The following is a 19,925-nucleotide window of genomic DNA, read 5'->3' on the forward strand; positions in this document are numbered from 1 at the left end:
GGAATTTAAATTGAATACTTTTCAGGTATCTAAATCTATTTCTTCAATTTTGAAAAGCGCTGCGTATTAATTTGAAATGCAGTCACTGTTATGTAGGCAAATTTGACAGCTACTCTACACACCAAGATCCAACAAATAGCAATGAGATAAATTGTCATTTATTTTTGATGTTGGCCAGGTCACTAGGGGAACTCCCTGCTATTCAAAATAATGCCATTGTCCATATGAGTAGGCTGACAGGGCCTTGGTTTAAGGTTTTGTCTGAAGGCACAAAATTAAGATTTGGAAATTGGGTGATGAACTTAAGCTGCCCGTTGCTCTTGGGAGCTGAGCTCCCCAGATGCATGAACCTCATGTAATATTCATGAACTCTAGCAAAGCTGCAGTAATATTTGATGCAGGAATAGCCATTAGTCCTTGACTTTTGAACATCTCTTCCTTTACCACAGGGAATATTCTACACATTAAATTTTTTTTCCAAGAAGCAACTTGTGAAGAGCTGGATAGAAGCTGTGTTTCATACTGGGCAGTTTGTGTTGCATTATACATATTTACTTGAAAGTCTTTAGGGGAATTGATAGCTGCTCCATTCCATAGTCACACAATCAGCAGATTGCCTTGTTTGAAAAACACCCACTGTAGAGATTGCTTTCCATTTGAAAGCATGTAGAAGTGTTTAGTGATCTGAATAAAACACACAGATTGTGTCTGTATGACAGTAGGAGCCATTGAGAAAATTATTACCATTTCACAAAAGTGACTTGGAGAAGTTACAGTTGTGTTTTGGAGCTGAAGAATTTTCAGATGCATAATATTTTGTACTGTACTTCAGGGGTGGGGTTACAAGGACCAGAATATTATGTTTTCCATGTAATATCCTTCATTTACTAGTTTACAAAATTCACATTAAATTGGGTTATCAAATATGTGGTAAATATTTTCTTGAGTGAGGCTGCATGGAGTTGCAAGTACTTATCGATATCATACTTACACACAGTATTTATCACGTTTCTTACTACAAGTGGAAAGAGGAAACAAAGTTTAGGGTGTAGCTATTTTTAGAAGCCATATGTCTCAGTTGAAAAAAGCTAGAAGGGTTAATAAAATTGTGTGTGATATTTATCGTATAGAGTCAGGATATATTTTATTAACAGTTGTAGCATGTTTTTAATTGGGAAAGATTTGTACATTTTTAAACTTTTGTGCTTTAAATTTTAGCTTCACTCTTAAAAAGTATATGCAGTGTGGGTTGAGGGAGGAATATTGCCAGGGTCCAGGGAAAGCTTTTTGCTCCTCTTCAAGTAGCACCATGAAGCCATTAACACTCACCTGAACCATTGGAACAGGCAGATGGGCTTTGTTATAACGTCTTATCTGAAGACTGGCACCTCCAATAATACCGCATTCCATCAATATCAGTCTTTTTTTTATTCATTCATGGGATGTGAGCATCGCTGGCAAGGCCAGCATTTATTGCCCATCCCTAATTGCCCTTGAGAAGGTGGTGATGAGCTGCCTTCTTGAACTGCTGCAGTCCATGTGGTGAAGGTTCTCCCACAGTGCTGTTAGGTAGGGAGTTCCAGGATTTTGGCCCAGTTTTTGATGAAGGAACGGCGATATATTTCCAAGTCGGGATGGTGTGTGGAGGGGAATGTGCAGGTGATGCTGTTCCCATGTGCCTGCTGCCCTTGTCCTTGTAGGTGGTAGAGGTCACGGGTTTGGGAGGTGCTGTCGAAGAAGCTTAGGCGAGTTCTAGATTATATGCTCAAGTCCTGGAGTGGGGCTAAAAAATGAAACCTGACTCCAAGGCAAGAGCACTACCAACTGAGTCACAACAACAACAACCACTTGCATTTCTATAGTGCCATTAATGTAGTAAAATGTCCCAAGGTGCTTCATAGGAGCATAATCAGGCAAAAGTTGACATCGAGCCAAAGAATGAGATATTAGGACTGGTGACTAAAAGTTGGTCAAAGAGGTAGGTTTTAAGGAGAAGAAAGAGAAACAGGGGGATTTAGGGAGGGAGTTCCACAGCTTAGGGCCTAGACAGCTGATGGCACGGCCACCAATGGTGGTGAATCAAAGGAAGTCGGGGATGCACAAGAGACCAAAATTGGAGGAACGCAGCAATCTCGGAAGGTTGTAGGAGGTGGTCACAGAGATGGGGAGGAGTGAGGCCATGGAGGGATTTTGAACGCAAGGATATGAATTTTAAATTTGAGGCGTTGGTGGACCGGGAGCCAATGTAGGTGAGCGAGCACAGGAGTGATGGGTGAACAGGATGTGGGGTGAGTTAGGATACGATTAACTCTAACATTAACATTAAGATGGCAATAGTCAGTTACAATTAGTAGACACTCCAGTTCAAAAAATAGCTAACTGGTATAGACATTTGCTCAGGCTGGGATCTGTGCAGTAGAATAGCTCCATGTCTAAAGGAAGATACATCTGCAAAAGCACAGCTTTCTCCTTTTTAGGGTTCTACAGTCTCAAGGTAGGTGATGGACTCGATCCTGTATTTATCTCTCAAAATGTTCTCTGTTGGTCGCTACTCCGTATCCAAGAGTTGTTTTTGTTCAGGCAGTCTCCTCCGTTTTCTCTGCCAAATTGGAAAAAGCTTGTCTAACTGATTTACCACTCCTAGCAAGTGACAAGCCTCATTTACGTTCCTAGATGGAGCCATATTCTTTTATAGCCTGGGTTTTGTTGGGGTCCACTTTAGTTTCTATGATATTGTTATGTCCCAGAAATTTGATTCTGGTTTTTGAGAAGCTTCCTGTAGCTTCTTCAAAACCGATCTAAGACATCTGCCATGTTCTGATTGGGTCTCTTCATACACTAGAATATCATCCATTTGGCAAACAGCTGCTTGGAAGCCTTCCAGGCGTATTGACGTAAACCTCTGAAAATATTCTGGAACTGAAGAAATACCAAGTGGTAATCTATTCAGATAGAAATACCAAAGGGTGTGATGGAGGCTGTATGCAGTACAGAATATTTTGAATGAAGAATCTACCAGAATCCAGATGGCATCTAAGTTTGTTTTTTAATTTTTTTTTAACTTTACCCAGCTAGCTAGAGTCTAATCCACCAAAGGCATCATCTACTTTTTAGGCACACCCTCTCATTTAAATTTGTCAAGCCCACACAAATTCACACTTTGTTGTTTGGCTTTAGGACTGCAATTACTTTAGTGCACTATCTATGGGCTCCTCCACTCTCTTTATATCACTCCCTGCTCTCAATCCTAGTGAATTCTTTCACTTGCTCTCACAGTTAAATAGGATTTATCCAGGAACATGTATTGAAAATTCCTTTGCATCAGGTTTGGTTTCCTTTGGTATTCATTTAGGAGCTTACTAAGGCCTTCAAAAAGTTTTGGAAACTGCCTTCAAGTCCAAGCCATCTCTTTTTACAGTACCTACCTGGATTATCTGTCCAAGGGCTTGTATTACAAGATGCCCTAATACTGCATGTCTAAGCTCGCACAATGTAGTTTTCTTGCTGCACCTTTTTTTTAACCCCTCAGAATTGGAACACTCAGTAGCAGCCTCATGCTTCTAAAGCATTATGCTCAGGACTATATAAAATTTTATTCAGCCTCTATAGAAGTCCCATTCTTCTTGTATTGGATCCTGGCTCTTACTGATGTATCTGCCCAATGTTACTTTTAAACTCTGTATTTCTGCAGTCCACTGTGAGCTACCCAACTTTTTCAATTGGTTGATATTTTCTCCCACTTTTTCAACTCTTACATTTAATCTTGCACCTATGGCCTTTCATTCTTGACCCCTCAACTACTGGAAACAGTCTGCTTCTATCTATCCTGTTCCATCCTTTTGTAATTCTCAACACTTCTATCATATTGCTCTGTCATCTGCATTGTTCCAGCAAGAAAAGTCCCAGGACTGCTGCAGGAGTTCATCAGGGCAGCAACCATCTTCAGCTGCTTCATTAATAACATTCCCTCCATCATAAGGCTATGAATAGAGCTGTTCACTGATGTTTACAGTGGTCAGCTCCATTTACAACTCCCCTGATAATGAAGCAGCCCTTGACAGCCTGAAGCAAGACGTGGACAATATCCGGGTTTGGACTGACAAGTGGCAGGTAACATTCATGCTACATAAGTGCCAGGCAATGACCATCTCTCATGAGATAAAGCCTAACCATCTCCCTCTGATCTTCAGTTATTATTCTCAAGTCTCCCACCATCAACATCTTGGGGTCATCATTGTTCAGAAGCTTAACTGGACCAGTCAGATAAACACTGTGGTTGAGTGGCTCAACTTCTGTCCCATCTCTGCACCATCTACAAGGCTCAAGTCAGCAGCGTATTGAATACACGCCACTCACCTGGATGGGTTCAATCACAACAACACGAGAAGCTCAACACCATTTAGGACTGAGCAGTGCCCTTGCCACTGGAATCATTTTCTACCCCCTTGACCACTGGCGCATCATGACTGCGGTGTGTACTTTACACAGGGTGCACTGCAGCAACTCAACAAGCTTACTTTGACAGCATGTCCTAGTCCCATGACCTCTACCACCGAGAAGGACAAGAGAAACAATGTGCAAACAGCACCATGTAGTGTATTTGGATTTTCAAAAGGCATTCGATAAGGTGGTGCACAAGAGATTGTTACACAAGATTAGGGCTTATGGAATGGGGGGGGTGATATATTAGCATGGATGGAGGATTGGTTGACGGACAGAAAACAGAGTAGGAATAAACGGGTCATTTTCAGGTTGGCAGGTTGTAACTAGTGGGGTGCCGCAAGGATCAGTGCTTGGGTCTCAGCTATTTACAATCTATATTAATGACTTAGATGAGAGGACTGAGTGTAATATATCCAAGTTTGCTGATGATGCAAAGCTACATGGGAAAGTAAACTGAAGAGTTGGCAAAGAGGCTGCAAAGGGATATAGACAGGTTAAGTGAGTGGGTGGCAGATGGAATATAATGTGGGGGAATGTGAAGTTATCTACTTTGGTAGGAAGAATAGAAAAGCAGAACATTTTTTAAACGGTGAGAGACTAGTATGTTGGTAATCAAAGGGATTTGGGTGTCCTTGTACACGAATCACAGAAAGTTAATAAGCAGGTACAGCAAGCAATTAGGAAAGCAAATGGTATGTTGGCCTTTATTGCAAAGGGGTTGGAGTATATGAGTAAGGAAGTCTTGCTGCAATCCTGGGCTTTGGTGAGACCACACCTGGAGTACTGTGTACAGCTTTGGTCTCCTTACCTGAGGAAGGATATGCTTGCCTTAGAGGGGGTGCAACGATGGTTCACTAGATTGATTCCTGGAATGAGAGGGTTGTCCTATGAGGAGAGATTAAGTAGAATGGGCCTATATTCTCTGGAGTTTAGAAGAATGAGAGGTGATCTCACTGAAACATATAAAATTCTTAGAAGGCCTGACAGGGTAGCTACTGAGAGGTTGTTTCCCTTGGCTGGAGAGTCCAGTACTAGAGGTCATAGTCTCAGGATAAGGGATCGGCCATTTAGGACTAAGATGAGGAAGAATTTCTTCACTCAGAGGGTTGTGAATCTTTGGAATTCTCTACCCCAGAGGCTGTGGATGCTCAGTTGTTGAGTATATTCAAGACTGAGATCGATAGATTTTTGGACACTAAGGGAATCAAGGGATATGAGGATAGGACGGGAAAATAGAGTTGAGGTAGAAGATCAGCCACAATCTTATTGAATGGCGGAGTAGGCTCGAGGGGCCGTATGGCCTACTCCTGCTCCTATTTCTTATGTTTTTATAGTTGAATTTTGAAAGATTGCCACCTTTGTTTAGTTGATGGTAATTAATAATGTTTATCTTTTCTTATGGTGAGAGAAGGAGAGATATATACATATAGATACACATCCTGGAATTAGTCACAAAACACCTAATCCAATGTTTACAGGTTCCTTAGAAAGGCACAAACCAGTGATGTTACACTTGGGACTTCTCCCACCCAGTGTTGTGAGACCCATGCCCAGCCTCTTTCTTCAGTGGTGATCGACATAAGGAATCCACCAGTAAATTGAACCACTTAATCAGCCGCCAGTTGTGCCAAACTCAAAGTTTCCCCTTTACAGTGATGCTAGATCAAATAAACCTACGCCTATGCTGCCAAACTCCAGCAGCCTCGCTGCAATACTGTCAAACTCTAGGACAGTAGAGTTTGACAGTATTGCAGTGCCCAACTCCTGTTTTTCCAAAATCTCAGGACCATTCCACAGAGCTACCAATTTGTAGTTATAGTCTCATTTCACCTTTCCAGTTTTGCTAAAAGCAGCAACTTATTGCCAGTTTACATAGAATTGCACAGAATTTACAGCACAGGAACGGGCCATTCGACCCAACTGGTCTATGCCGGGTGTTTATGGTCCATATGAGTCTCTTCCCACCCTACTTCATCTAACCTTATTAGCATATCCTTCTCATTCTTTCTCTCTCATATACTTTTCTAGCTTCCCCTTAAACGCATCCTTGCTATTCACCTCAGCTACTCCATGTGGTAACAAGTTCCACATTCTAACCACTCTCTGGGTAAAGAAGTTTCTCCTGAATTCCTGATTTGATTTATTAGTGACTATCTTATATTTATAACTCCTAGTTTTGGACTCCCCCACAAGTGGAAACATATTCTGTACATCTACCCTATTGAACCCCTTCATAATTTTAAAGACCTCTATCAGGTCACCCCTCAGCCTTCTCTTTTCTAAAGGAAAGAGCCCCAGCCTGTTCATTCTTTCCTGATAGTTATACCCTCTCCGCTCTGGTGTCATCCTTGTAAATCTTTTATATACCTTCTCCGTGCCTCTATATCCAGTTATTGTATGGTGCCTGCTATCTTGCTGTGTTTTTGCAGCTTTAAAAATAGTAAAGAATAAAAATTAAGTACCTAAATAAAGGAATATATATTTTTTAAAAAACAGTTTTCACAGAATAATGGACGTGCACTCAAAAGCTGTAAGTCAGTATCTGGTGCGAGAAATTTTTAAAAATGAAGTCGCCTTTTGCCCAGTTCAAAATTAGAAGGGGATGGGGTATTATTTTTAAAAAGACGGTACGAAATTGGCTATTTTCACAAATGTGAATGTGGAATGATTGAGCTGTTGCTCACACGCAGAAATGTGAAACTAGCAAGCTGATCCATGTGCGAACGTGAAAAAGGCTCACTTGTAGGTATGGCCTTTTTTTAATACAGTAATTGAAAACCAGACTCTTAAGGGTGGATTTTAACTGGGAGCATGTGTCGTGCAGGCGGAGGGGGCCAAGGCGGATGGCAAATTGTCCGGACCTCCACAGCGTGAGGCCTGGGACACTTTAACTTCTGGGCCTTATCTGTCCCTGCCTGAGCAGTAGCTGGCTAATGGGTGGGAGCAGAATGTCAGACGGCAAGAGGCTGCCACTGGGGACCTGAAGAAATGGTCCCTGGAACTCAGGTAAGTGGTTGGGAGGAGGGGGTCTTTTTTTTAATTCATTCATGGATGTGGGCGTCGCTGGTGAGGCCAGCATTTATTGCCCATCCCTAATTGCCCTTGAGAAGGTGGTGGTGAGCCGCCTTCTTGAACCACTGCAGTCCGTGTGGTGAAGGTTCTCCCACAGTGCTGTTAGGAAGGGAGTTCAGGATTTTGACCCAGTGACGATGAAGGAACGGCGATATATTTCCAAGTCGGGATGGTGTGTGACTTGGAGGGGAACTTGCAGATGGTGTTGTTCCCATGTGCCTGCTGCTCTTGTCCTTCTAGGTGGTAGAGGTCGTGGGTTTGGGAGGTGCTGTCGAAGGAGCCTTGGCGAGTTGCTGCAGTGCATCCTGTGGATGGTACACCCTGCAGCCACTGTGCGCCGGTGGTGAAGGAAGTGAATGTTTAGGGTGGTGGATGGGGTGCCAATCAAGCGGGCTGCTTTGTCCTGGACGGTGTCGAGCTTCTTGAGTGTTGTTGGAGCTGCACTCATCCAGGCAAGTGGAGAGTATTCCATCACACTCCTGACTTGTGCCTTGTAGATGGTGGAAAGGCTTTGGGGAGTCAGGAGGTGAGTCACTCGCCACAGAATACCCAGCCTCTGGCCTGCTTGTGTAGCCACAGTATTTATATGGCTGGTCCAGTTAAGTTTCTGGTGAGTCTCAGGATGTTGATGGTGGGGAATTCGGCGATGGTAATGCCGTTGAATGTCAAGGGGAGGTGGTTAGACTCTCTCTTGTTGGAGATGGTCATTGCCTGGCACTTTTCTGGCGTGACTGTTACTTGCCACTTATCAGCCCAAGCCTGGATGTTGTCCAGGTCTTGCTGCATGCGGGCTCGGACTGCTTCATTATCTGAGGGGTTGCGAATGCAACTGAACACTGTGCAATCATCAGCGAACATCCCCATTTCTGACCTTATGATGGAGGGAAGGTCATTGATGAAGCAGCTGAAGATGGTTGGGCCTAGGACACTGCCCTGAGGAACTCCTGCAGCAATGTCCTGGGGCTCAGATGATTGGCCACCAACAACCACTACCATCTTCCTTTGTGCTAGGTATGACTCCAGCCACTAGAGAGTTTTCCTCCTGATTCCCATTGACTTCAATTTTACTAGGGCTCCTTGGTGCCACACTCGGTCAAATGCTGCCTTGATGTCAAGGGCAGTCACTCTCACTTCACCTCTGGAATTCAGCTCTTTTGTCCATGTTTGGACCAAGGCTGTGATGAGGTCTGGAGCCGAGTGGTCCTGGCGGAACCCAAACTGAGCATCGGTGAGTAAGTGCCGCTTGATATCACTGTCGACGACACCTTCCATCACTTTGCTGATGATCGAGAGTAGACTGATGGGACGGTAATTGGCCAGATTGGATTTGTCCTGCTTTTTGTGGACAGGACATAGCTGGGCAATTTTCCACATTGTCAGGTAGATGCCAGTGTTGTAACTGTACTGGAACAGCTTGGCGAGAGGCGCAGCTAGTTCTGGAGCACAAGTCTTCAGCACTACAGCTGGGATGTTGTCGGGGCCCATAGCCTTTGCTGTATCCAGTGCACTCCGCCGCTTCTTGATATCACATGGAGTGAATCGAATTGGCTGAAGACTGGCTTCTGTGATGGTGGGGATATCGGGAGGAGGTCGAGATGGATCATCCACTCGGTACTTCTGGCTGAAGATGGTTGCAAACACTTCAGCCTTGTCTTTTGCACTCACGTGCTGGACTCCGCCATCATTGAGGATGGGGATGTTTACAGAGCCTCCTCCTCGCGTTAGTTGTTTAATTGGTCGGGGAAGGGTTAACAGCTTCCTTAAACTGCCTTGTTTTAATCACAATTACCAGACAGCCATCCCAGATGCTTTAATATCCGATTGAAAACCAAGTATGTGATTTCCGCAAAAGCAGGCGTGCTTTTGAGGTTAGGTTTATTGTTGGAGCAATGTAGCAGAAACTTTACTCTTAGCTGGCCTCACTGTATGTTATCTGGGTGTGTTTAGTGCTGACACTATCTGAAAACAAAAGAAATATACTCACTGCCATGACCAGCTTTTCTTCAGAGAAATTGTTATTTTTTAAATGAAAATTACAATTATAATTTTAAATTTGACACACAGACACACACACACTTCCATTCAACATCCTCTATTTATTACTTGTTTATTGTAGGACAAACTCTATTTAGGTCAGAGCTCGTTTCCAAATGAGTCCCATTTTTAAAATTATAATAAAACTAAAACAGCCAAAATAAATGAGATGCATGCAATTTTAATCCTTGCAATGATGGATAGAAAAAGTGAGTTGCTGAGCTATATGGATCAGGAAGATCACAAATTTAAACCCAAGTTTGTGCTTAGTTAGTTGATCATAGTCATGATGGTGCTAGAGTTGGCCTTAGTATTCTCAAGTTAGGGAAAGGAAAGTTAAACAGTGACCCCAGCTGGAAATGTGCATATGTGGCCATTTGGTGAGAACAGATGTGGTGCCTCTGCAGTCAAATAGCCTACTTTGGTTTACAAATGAATAGTGGCCACTTGAGTAAGGTTACTGGAGGGGAACTTTTCACCAGCCAACGTCTTCAGGAGAAAAGGGGAGGGGGAAAAGTTTGGCAAGAAAAGGGGGGAGGAAGCATTTATTCCTTAGTACCTGCCTGTGGAAGTATGAAAGTGTCAGATGATCTACTGTAACTGCTATATGTACTCTTAATTTGTCAGCGATTTGAAGCTAGAACCTTCTGGATACTTCTACAATTGGGCACTTAAATGCAGCTTCCTTCGGCTCTGTAAAAGCAGCCAAATTGATTAAAACAGTGATGCATTAATAAAGCTGCTTAACATATCCATCTCATGCCACCTTGAAAATGTTGATGGTTTACCCCTAGATATATTTGTACAACTCCAGACAATGACCACACACCCCAAATTTGGTTCCGTAGGAGCACCCCTGCCATTGCTAGGTAGAAATGTTTAATATGGTGATTGCATCACGAACCACATATGAAGGTGTTGGTGTGCCGTGATACTAGAAATATTGGGGGATCCAGAACGAGGGGTCACAGTCTAAGGATACGGGGTAGGACATTTAGGACTGAGATGAAATTTCTTCACTCAGAGGGTGGTGAACCTGTGGAATTCTCCACCACAGAAGGCTGTGGAGGTCAAGTCACTGAATATATTTAAGAAGGAGATAGATGTCTAGATTTTCTAGACACAGAAGCATCAAGGGGTATGGGGAGAGAGCGGGAATATGGTATTGAGATAGGGGATCAGCCATGATCGTATTGAATGGCGGAGCAGGCTGAAAGGGCCGAATGGCCTACTCCTGCTCCTATTTTCTATGTTTCTATCATCTGGGGCCAGTTGTAGCTTTTATGACTCTTGCTTTGGTGCTCACCAGACCTATTACTTCATGTGTCTTTGGCCCTTTTTTTGTTACCCATCCAACTTTGGAACATTGTCAAATGTGAAACTCAGTGTTGTTTGAGCAGGGATAATACCCCACGATCACATTTGTAATTTGTGTGTTTTGTTTAGGGCTATTTTTGCGTTCTGTGAGGGGTGTAAACCTGATTGTCCAATTCAGATATTTCATTGCGTGAAATATGGGCACAAATTTGGGAGGCGACAGCATGCTCAAGGATTTTATAGAAGAAAGGGAGGTTGGAGATTAGGCAGTAGTTTATCAAGAACAGATGGTTTAGTGGAGGGAGGGGGTGAAATTTGATGATTTTGAGGGAGGGAAACACTACACTGCCTGAGGAGAGGGAATTGTTTGCAAAGTCAGCTAGCATTGGGTGCCAGGAAGGGAAGTTGGGTGGTCAGCAGTTTAGTACAAATTGGGTCAAGGGAGTGGAAGGTAGATTTCATGAATGAGATGAACTTGGAGAGGACTTGGGAGGAGATGGGGGTGTGTGTTATAAAATGCATTAGGAGCATTATGAATATGTAATACCAAGCAACTGTTCTTCACAAGGTGCCACGAGCATGTTCGTGTTTTTATTCCTGTTGGGTTTACTTGTGCAATTTGTATAGTTTAAGTGCATTGGCTTCTGTCAAGAAATATAAGTATTATATGAATGGTCTTGTGCTGATTTAAATGCAAGTGATCCATGTCAAGGTATTTACTCAGAATGGTGTGACTCAGGTCCTATTTGACCCTGAGATGAGCTTCCGACCCCATGTCCTCTCCATCACCAAGACCGCCAACTTCCATTTCCGTAACATCGCTCGTCTCCATCCCTGCCTCCACTTATCTGCTGCTGCAACCCTCATCCATGCCTATGTTATCTCCTAGCCACGACTATTCCAATGCTTTCCTGGCCACCCTCCCACCTTGCACCCTCCGAAAACTTGAGTTCATCCAAAACTCGGTAGCGTGTATCCTAACTCGCACCAATCCTGTTCACCCACCACCCCTGTGCTCGCTGACCTACATTGGCTCCCAGTTCAGCAATGCCTCAATTTTGAAATTCTTACCTTTATTTTCAAATCCCTCCATGGCCTCACCTTTCCCTATCTCTGTAACCTCCTCCAGCCCTACAACCCTCCAAGATCTCTGCATACTTCCAATTCTGACCTCTTGCACATTCCCAATTTTTCATTGCTCCACCATTGGCAGCTGTGCCTTCAGCTGCTCAGGCCCTAAGTTCTGGAATTCCGCCTCTCTGCCTCTCCTCCTTTACAACGCTCCTTAAAACCTATCTCTTTGACCAAGCTTTTGGTCACCTGTCCTAATATCTCCTAATGTGGCTCAGTGTCAAATTTTGTTTGATAACGTTCCTGTGAAACAACTTGGGATGTTAAAGGTGCTATATAATTGCAAGTTATTGTTGTTCTGATGTGGCATTTCTGTGCTAAACTTTAGAAATTAAATATGTAAGTGGTAATTATACAAAGCTGGGGTTGTTCTCCTTAGAGCAGAGAAGGTTGAGAGGCGATTTGATAGAGGCATTCACAATCATGAAGGGTCTGGACAGAGTAGATAGAGAGAAACTGCTCCCATTGGCGGAGGGGTCAAGAACCAGAGGACATAGATTTAAGGTGATTGGCAAAGGAATCAAAGGCGACATGAGAAAAAACTTTTTTACACAGCAATTGGTTGTGATCTGGAATGCACTGCCTGAGGGGCTGGTGGAGGCAGATTCAATTGTGGCTTTCAAAAGGGAATTGGATAAATACTTGAAGGGAAAAAAATTGCAGGGCTACGGGGATGGGGCGGGGGAGTGGGACTAGCTGGATTGCTCTTGCAGAGAGCTGGCACAGAATCGACCGGCCGAATGGCCTCCTTCCGTACTGTAACCATTCTATGATTCTATGATACAAGGTGATGAATGGCTCTGGTTTTTAAGAAACATGTAAGCTTCTTGCAATTGGCTTAGCGTACAGGAGCAACCTTTGGGATTTTCAAAAATTCTTATTTGTTAGTCCAATGTATTTGGGACATGATGTTTAGTCCTTATTCTGCTATGTTGAAAAATATTTTTGACTTCTGCAGATCGAGAAGTTGAATATTTTGTGGTGAGGCGGGGTCAGTTCCTGCTTGTCAATATGTCAATAGAGGGAGTAAGTATATGATTCTTGGTGCCATGTTATATTGTAGGCATAATTTGCAATGTCGTTGACTCTAGTTTTCACCTTCCAAAGAATCACGCTTTGAAGATAAAGCCAAAGAATGAATAGGTTCAAATGTTCATCACTACTGAAACCTGAGAACTTGCATTTATATCGTGCTTTTCAGCACCTCAGGACATCCCATAGTGCTTCACAACCAATTAAGTACTTTTTTGAAATGTAGTCACTGTTGTAATATAGGGAAATGTGGCAGCCAATTTGCATACAGCAAGGTCCCATAAACAGTGATGAGAGAAATGACCAGTTTATCCATTTTTAGTGGTGTTGATTGAGGGATAAATGTTGGCCAGGACACTGGGAGAACTCCACTGCTCTTTTTCGAATAGTGCCATGGGGTCACCTGAGAGGGCAGATGAGACCTCGGTTTAACATCTTGTTCAAAGGTTTAATTGCACTGGAGTGTCAGAGTAGATTTTGTGCCTAGGTCTGTGGAGTGGGGCCTGAATCCATGAACTTCTGTCTCAGAGGCGAGAGTGCTACCACTGAGCCAAGGCAGGCTGACACCTAGAAAGAGAAGCAGGACGTTGAAGCTAATTGTATTTCAGGTGCTATCTCAGTTCAAATCAGTCAACTTAAGAGTTTCCTGGTCTGTATGGCTCACTACTACACATACCGCTGACCCATCAGGGAGCTCCTTGACCAGCAATTCTGTTAACATAATAAGTATCAAGGATTAAGTTTAATGGCTCAAGTATATATTTTTTAAAAAGCTCAGAAAATGCAAAATAAGTGAGATATTAGAATATGTTCCAACAGCATTTTTGGTTGTGTAATGGCATTCTCTTTCCAACAGGCTAATATTAAGACGAACTCCATTTTTTTACAGACCAGTACTTGCAATGGCACCATGAACCATGAGATGCTGCTTGGTGGAGATTGTAGAATTCATTGAGGCTAAAAATTACTGTTTGCGATTAGTGACTAACATTTCAACACATTGGTATGACATTTCTTTGTCTGCTATTTTAATGCATCCATTCACTTGTTTATTTTAAATTGGTTAATGCTACCTCTAAAATAGTGGACAAAGGAATGTTGTATGAATTCGCTAAGTGCTCATCCATTAATACTGCAGACGGTAACTTCTTGGTTTTAATTTCTTTTTAAATCGCCACTTGTTGAAAGAAAGCAGTGTAATGTGCATTGTAATTTAGTTCAAAGCCATGTGTGATGCTGATATTTGTAGCGCTGTTGGTTATCTTTGCCAAGCTTCACTTTAATGGGTATAATGCAATATATGGCAGGAACTGGAAGTGGTGTTTTTCACACATGCATTAGCATTTTTATTTTTAATTTGTGTGAACTAAAAATGGGGCAAGGACTGTGAAACTAACACTGCTGTATATATAACAAATAAAGTCACATGACATTGATTCAGAATCATGCTGTATGTGAGCTCCTGAGTAAGCTTTCAATACTTGTGTAGTTTAGTGAAGATATATTTTATTTTCAACATCCACAACCACCACCCCCCTACCCTACCAAAAGCAGTTTGCTCCCCTTACAAGTCTTTCTCAGGCCAGGTACCTCCTGTGTCCAAGGTTTTTCAAAGACTTTGTTAATGATGTTCTTGCCAAATGTTATATGAAAGTGACCTTGTGAAAATTCCCCTACTACAGCAGTGAAATTATCAGCGGTCAAACCTCGTCTCACTGCTTCACAGCACCACGTACTGTTGCTTCACTATGATGTCCAAGTGTCCTTGCAAAAAGTATAATATAGGATGTGTACAATTAGAAGTACAAGGCTGGACGCCATGTAACTAGGGACAGAGACAGATGATGTAATTTTTTTTAAAAATGAGATTAAAGCTGGTGTACGCTCTGAAACTCATTAAACTGCGTTGAGAAGGACTCATTACCATTTTGTTGTTTTACAGGATAAATATGTCATGAAGCCAGTTAATCAGATGACATTTGGTGTGACTGTGTACCTTTTTATGGCTATTGAGATGGTTCCAGAGTTGATTTTCCTGCTGTATTGAACAGGGTTTCTAAGTACGAGTTAATAAATAATATTGTTTAAAGGTCCACTAATATATTGAAAGAATATGTAAAAAAAAATACAAGATGCCTTATTTATTATACAGTGGACTCTCCATTGTGTCCACCCCAATTACCTACCAGAACTTTCATGGGATGAAACCTTGTCTCGCCTAATTGCACAGCTGCTTGTTTTTCTTTTTGTTATTTGAATTTGTTTTTATTCCTGTGCTGAAGATATGTTGTACCATATGTAAGACCACTTTTTTTTGGGAACTCTTGTCAATTTCCATTATCCACAAGTAGCTCCCCCTCCATTATGGTGACTAATGTTGCTTCCACTGTAAAATGTTTCTGTGTTACGTAGCAGCGTTCATGGAATAACTGGAGATGCAGCTTTATGGGAGCTGTTTAAGTTTCCTTCAGTCTGCAGTTTCTTACTGCGGAAGAAGTTTTCTCAAATGTATCAAAAATGCTATTCATACCAAGGGATGGGGAGGAGAACAAACACTACTCAAGATTGGTCTGAAAACAGACTGAATACATATTGACATCAGCAATCGGAAATGAACATGGAATCCTTTGGCCTCACCAGAGCATGTCCACCGTGCTATCAAACTGAGGAAGTGAAGGAAAAAAAATGTAGTATTTTCAAAATGGCAACTAAACAGATAACTACTTGAGCCTTATTCAGGAGTAAGAACTTGCCATTGACAGTACTTTTCTGAGAGCTTCCTTCTCCTTCAACTTTTGCTCTTTTTAGAGCAAAGCCACTTTATCCTATTATCATTAGTCATCCATAGAATGATTGAAGTGACCTTAAATATATTATTGTCATAGGTAAGATTTGTTTTCTTTCAAGTCTGACTAAAAGAATTGATTGCAATGACATTGATCTGTGTTTGTCTTTTAAAATTCCAGCATCCTAACTGCGGAGAAAAGACATTGATCTTTCATTACTAATATGATTTGTTGTCCTAATATGCATTCACATCACGGTGGGTTATATTTAAGAGGACAACAGATCTCTGTGTGGAATGATGCACTATTTTACAAGGACTGGAGTGTTATACCATGTAATGCACAATATATAATTCTCCTGCTAATCTGGAACTCTGTCTCTTTTTAAGGTTACAAAATCAAATTTATCTATATCTATATATTTAATACTAGCCGATCTCCTGTGGCATTTCACAAATGTTTAACATTGACAGTGCTGTTTTTTTTTAAGAAAAGCATACGAGATCCTTTCTTAATGGGGGCATAAAGTACAAAAACAAAAGACAATGCTAATCCTATACAAATCATTGGATAGGACACGGTTAGAATATTTCGTTTTGGATATCCTACTTTACAAAGGATGTTGAAGCCATGGAGAGGGTGAAGAAGAAATTCACTAAGATGACAGCAGGAATGATAGACTTGAGTTATGAGGAGAGACTAGGGAAACTAGAGCTCCTTAAATTAGAACAGCCACGATTAAGAGGAGATCTGATCGCGGTATTCAAAATTATGAAGGGTTTGATGAAGTAAATAGGGGAAGAAAACTATTTCCACTGATTCGTGAGTCACTAACTAGAGGGCATTAATCTGAGATCAAGAGAACAAACAAAGGTTAGGTGATTTTTTTTTAACATACAAAACGGTTGTTAGGATATGGAATGCCTTACTAGAGACATGATGTGGAGATGCCGGTGATGGACTGGGGTTGACAATTGTAAACAATTTTACAACACCAAGTTATAGTCCAACAAATTTATTTTAAATTCCACAAGCTTTCGGAGGCTTCCTCCTTCCTCAGGTGAATGGTGTGGAAAATGTTCCACACCGTTCACCTGAGGAAGGAGGAAGCCTCCGAAAGCTTGTGGAATTTAAAATAAATTTGTTGGACTATAACTTGGTGTTGTCTCTAGTAATTGTAAACAATTTTACAAGTGGTGGAAGCAGATAAAAGGAAGTGGATAAGAATTTAAAAAAGAAAATAAATAAGAAGGTATGGGGAAAAGGCAGGGAAATGGGACCAAGTGGATAGCTCTTACAGACACTCAGCACAAGCACAATGGGCTGAATGGCCTCCTTTTTTATAATTCTATGAAGCGAATGTCTTGAAGTGTAAAATGAGTGATCTCTGTTCAGACTATTGGTGAAAAAAATATTTTTCCAGAGGGATCTGGGTGCATGCAACCCTTACCAGGAAATTTTAATATTTGGCTCTTTTGGTGTATTTTCCACCATTTTGAAGTGTACTGTGACTCAGCTTTTGAATCCAAAAATAATTCTTTTCAAAGCTTCCCAGATGGCTCTGTTGGTTATTATACAGTATGTTTTGGTACTAAACCATACGTAACAGGAGGTACCAAGTTTGATCTCTAGTCTCTCCTGAGTTAGCTCGTGCTGTGTCTGGGCAATGATGGATGACAATCCAGATGGTCTCTGAAATCCCAGGCTAGAGTGAGGAAAAATGAAATGAGGCCCCTACTACTGAATGCTATCCAATAATCCCTGCTGTGGATGTCGAGTGAGGACAGGGTTAGGCTCAGTTTTGATAGCCCCAGAATCTCAAAGCCTGACAACAGTCACTGTCTAAGCTCGTGCTTGGATGATATACTAGAGACCACTTGTCACCAGTACTTCGGTGTGAAACACTGCCATCAGGAGAGGAGGAAACGGAGTTGGGACAGGGAAAGAATATTATTGTAAAAGTAGCTGAAATGTTTTCATAATGTTTCTGTTGGCCAGAGCTTTCAATCTGTTTATCTTCAAAACTTCTCTGTTGAGCAGACATATAATAATGACTAGATACATATTCAACAAATTTGATCTTTGTAGTAGTTTCTATTTCCAGTGGCAGAAGGGTCGGTAACCAGAGGACACAGATTTAAGGTAATTGGCAAAAGAACCAGAAGTGACATAAGGAGAATTTTTTTATGCAGCGAGTTATGATCTGGAATGCACTGCCTGAAAGGGTGGTGGAAGCAGATTCAATAATAACTTTCAAAAGGGAATTAGATAAATACTTGAAGGGGAAAAATTTGCAGAGCTACGGGGAAAGAGCAGGGGAATTGGACTTAAAGGATTGCTCTTTCAAAGAGCCGGCACAGGCACGGTGGGCTGAATGGCTTTATCATTCTATGATTAACGTCTTGCTGTAACTTCAATTAGAGAATGCACACTTCGAAGCATATGTGATCACGTGTATAATAAATAGAGTACAAGGGGTATTGACTGGGCAACAGATGGCATAAGATGCTGATAAAACCAGAGCATTTTTAAGAGAAGTTTTGTGTGTGTCAATTAAGTTATTTCTGTATCAACTGTCTCCTGAGCTGAATGCAAATTGACATTTGTGACAGGCTGTTAGAATATGGTTTCTGAAAGGAGTGGGAAGCACAGCTGCCAGACTTTGAAGCCAGAGAACACGCAGAGCTCTGTGCAGCCCCATGAGCAAGCAGTCACCAGGACACATCTAATTCAACTCTGTGGTCAATGGTTCTTTAAGTGGATGTGTTTAAATTAAAGTTTAAATCATGATTAACTGCACAAATTTTGGATTAGAAATGCCCCTTGATTCTGTTTCATACTGTAATACTATCCTGTTTTGTTACACTATATAATCCCTATTTAACTATTCAAACCAAATGTGGCAGTGCAGTTATGAATAAAGAGTGATCTCCTGTGCAATGTAATGCTTGGTCTGTGCTAATACTAGCCATAAGACATTGGCCTGGATTTTCCTGAAAATTTGCACCATAGTAATGGTGCATCATCATTTTGGCACAGTAATTCCAAGAAGTTATGGGGTGCGTGACTTATACCTTACAGAGTGGATGATACAAAATATGCCCAACCACAATTAGATTTCAAGAAGTATTTATAAGCTAAGTTTTCAAAGAAACAGCCAAGTCCTACAACACTATGCTTTATGGTTTATATTTTCTATGTACTCGCCACCTGTTCTTTTTGATTTGCTGCAGTTGCATTATCTGACGAAAATGAAGTACTGTGTCACTTAATTTTATATACCCTTTATTACAATAGCATTGACGGATGTAATTATTTTATAATTACTATACTTACCAAGGTTTAATCATATTTCTTCTAGAAGTTATTTCGCTTTTACTATAGTAAACAGTTTACTAAAAATGGATTGCTTCTAACAGAGTCTGATGTATAGATTACTCATTTGGTGATTCCTACTAATTCATGAAATTGATAACTCTGGTTCGCAGTTACAGCGTGATGAACAGACGGATATAAATATTAATTTGTATAAAATGAGATTAAATTCATAATTATCTCGTAACTAGAGCTCTACGGCGAGTGTCAAACAATAACAATGTGCTTACATTGGTTTATATAGATGAGTCAAATGTGCCCCTGTGCCCCTGCACAGCCATTCTTGCGTTGAACCATTTCTTATGTGATGGTTAGCAAACTACCACAATGCTCTCTCTGATACACACTCAACTCTCAAAATTACACTACCAGTCTTTGTTCCGCTCATCTTCATCCTTAAGAATCTTCTTCCATGCTCTCTCAAATCCCTGTCACTCCCTTGCATGAATTTCACACTTTGCACTCAGCCGCTAACTCTTTGTTTTAGCATCCTACTTTCACATTCATGTGCTTGCTCTAACTTGGTTTCTCATTAAACCATCAGCTCCATTGCGTGCAAGTTGTTTGACTCAGCTCTTTGACTCACTTGATACAGTTGGGAGCACTCTCTCCTCTGAGTCAGTAGGATGTGCATTAAAGCTTCACTCCAGGACTTTAGCACATAATCTAGGTTGATACTTTGGCACATTACTGAGGGAGTATTGCACAGCTGTCAGATGAAATCAAAGCCCCATC

At 41.5% G+C, this 19,925-nt stretch overlaps 1 protein-coding gene across 3 annotated transcripts in view; it reads left to right on the forward strand.

The window, feature by feature from the left end:
- LOC137343211 (voltage-dependent L-type calcium channel subunit beta-2-like) overlaps positions 1-19,925 on the forward strand; it is a 351,241-nt gene that overhangs the window by 243,840 nt on the left and 87,476 nt on the right. The gene's annotated exons all lie outside the window — the stretch shown is intronic.

The sequence above is a fragment of the Heptranchias perlo genome, chromosome 2 (assembly GCF_035084215.1).
Source record: "Heptranchias perlo isolate sHepPer1 chromosome 2, sHepPer1.hap1, whole genome shotgun sequence".
Taxonomy (NCBI): domain Eukaryota; kingdom Metazoa; phylum Chordata; class Chondrichthyes; order Hexanchiformes; family Hexanchidae; genus Heptranchias; species Heptranchias perlo.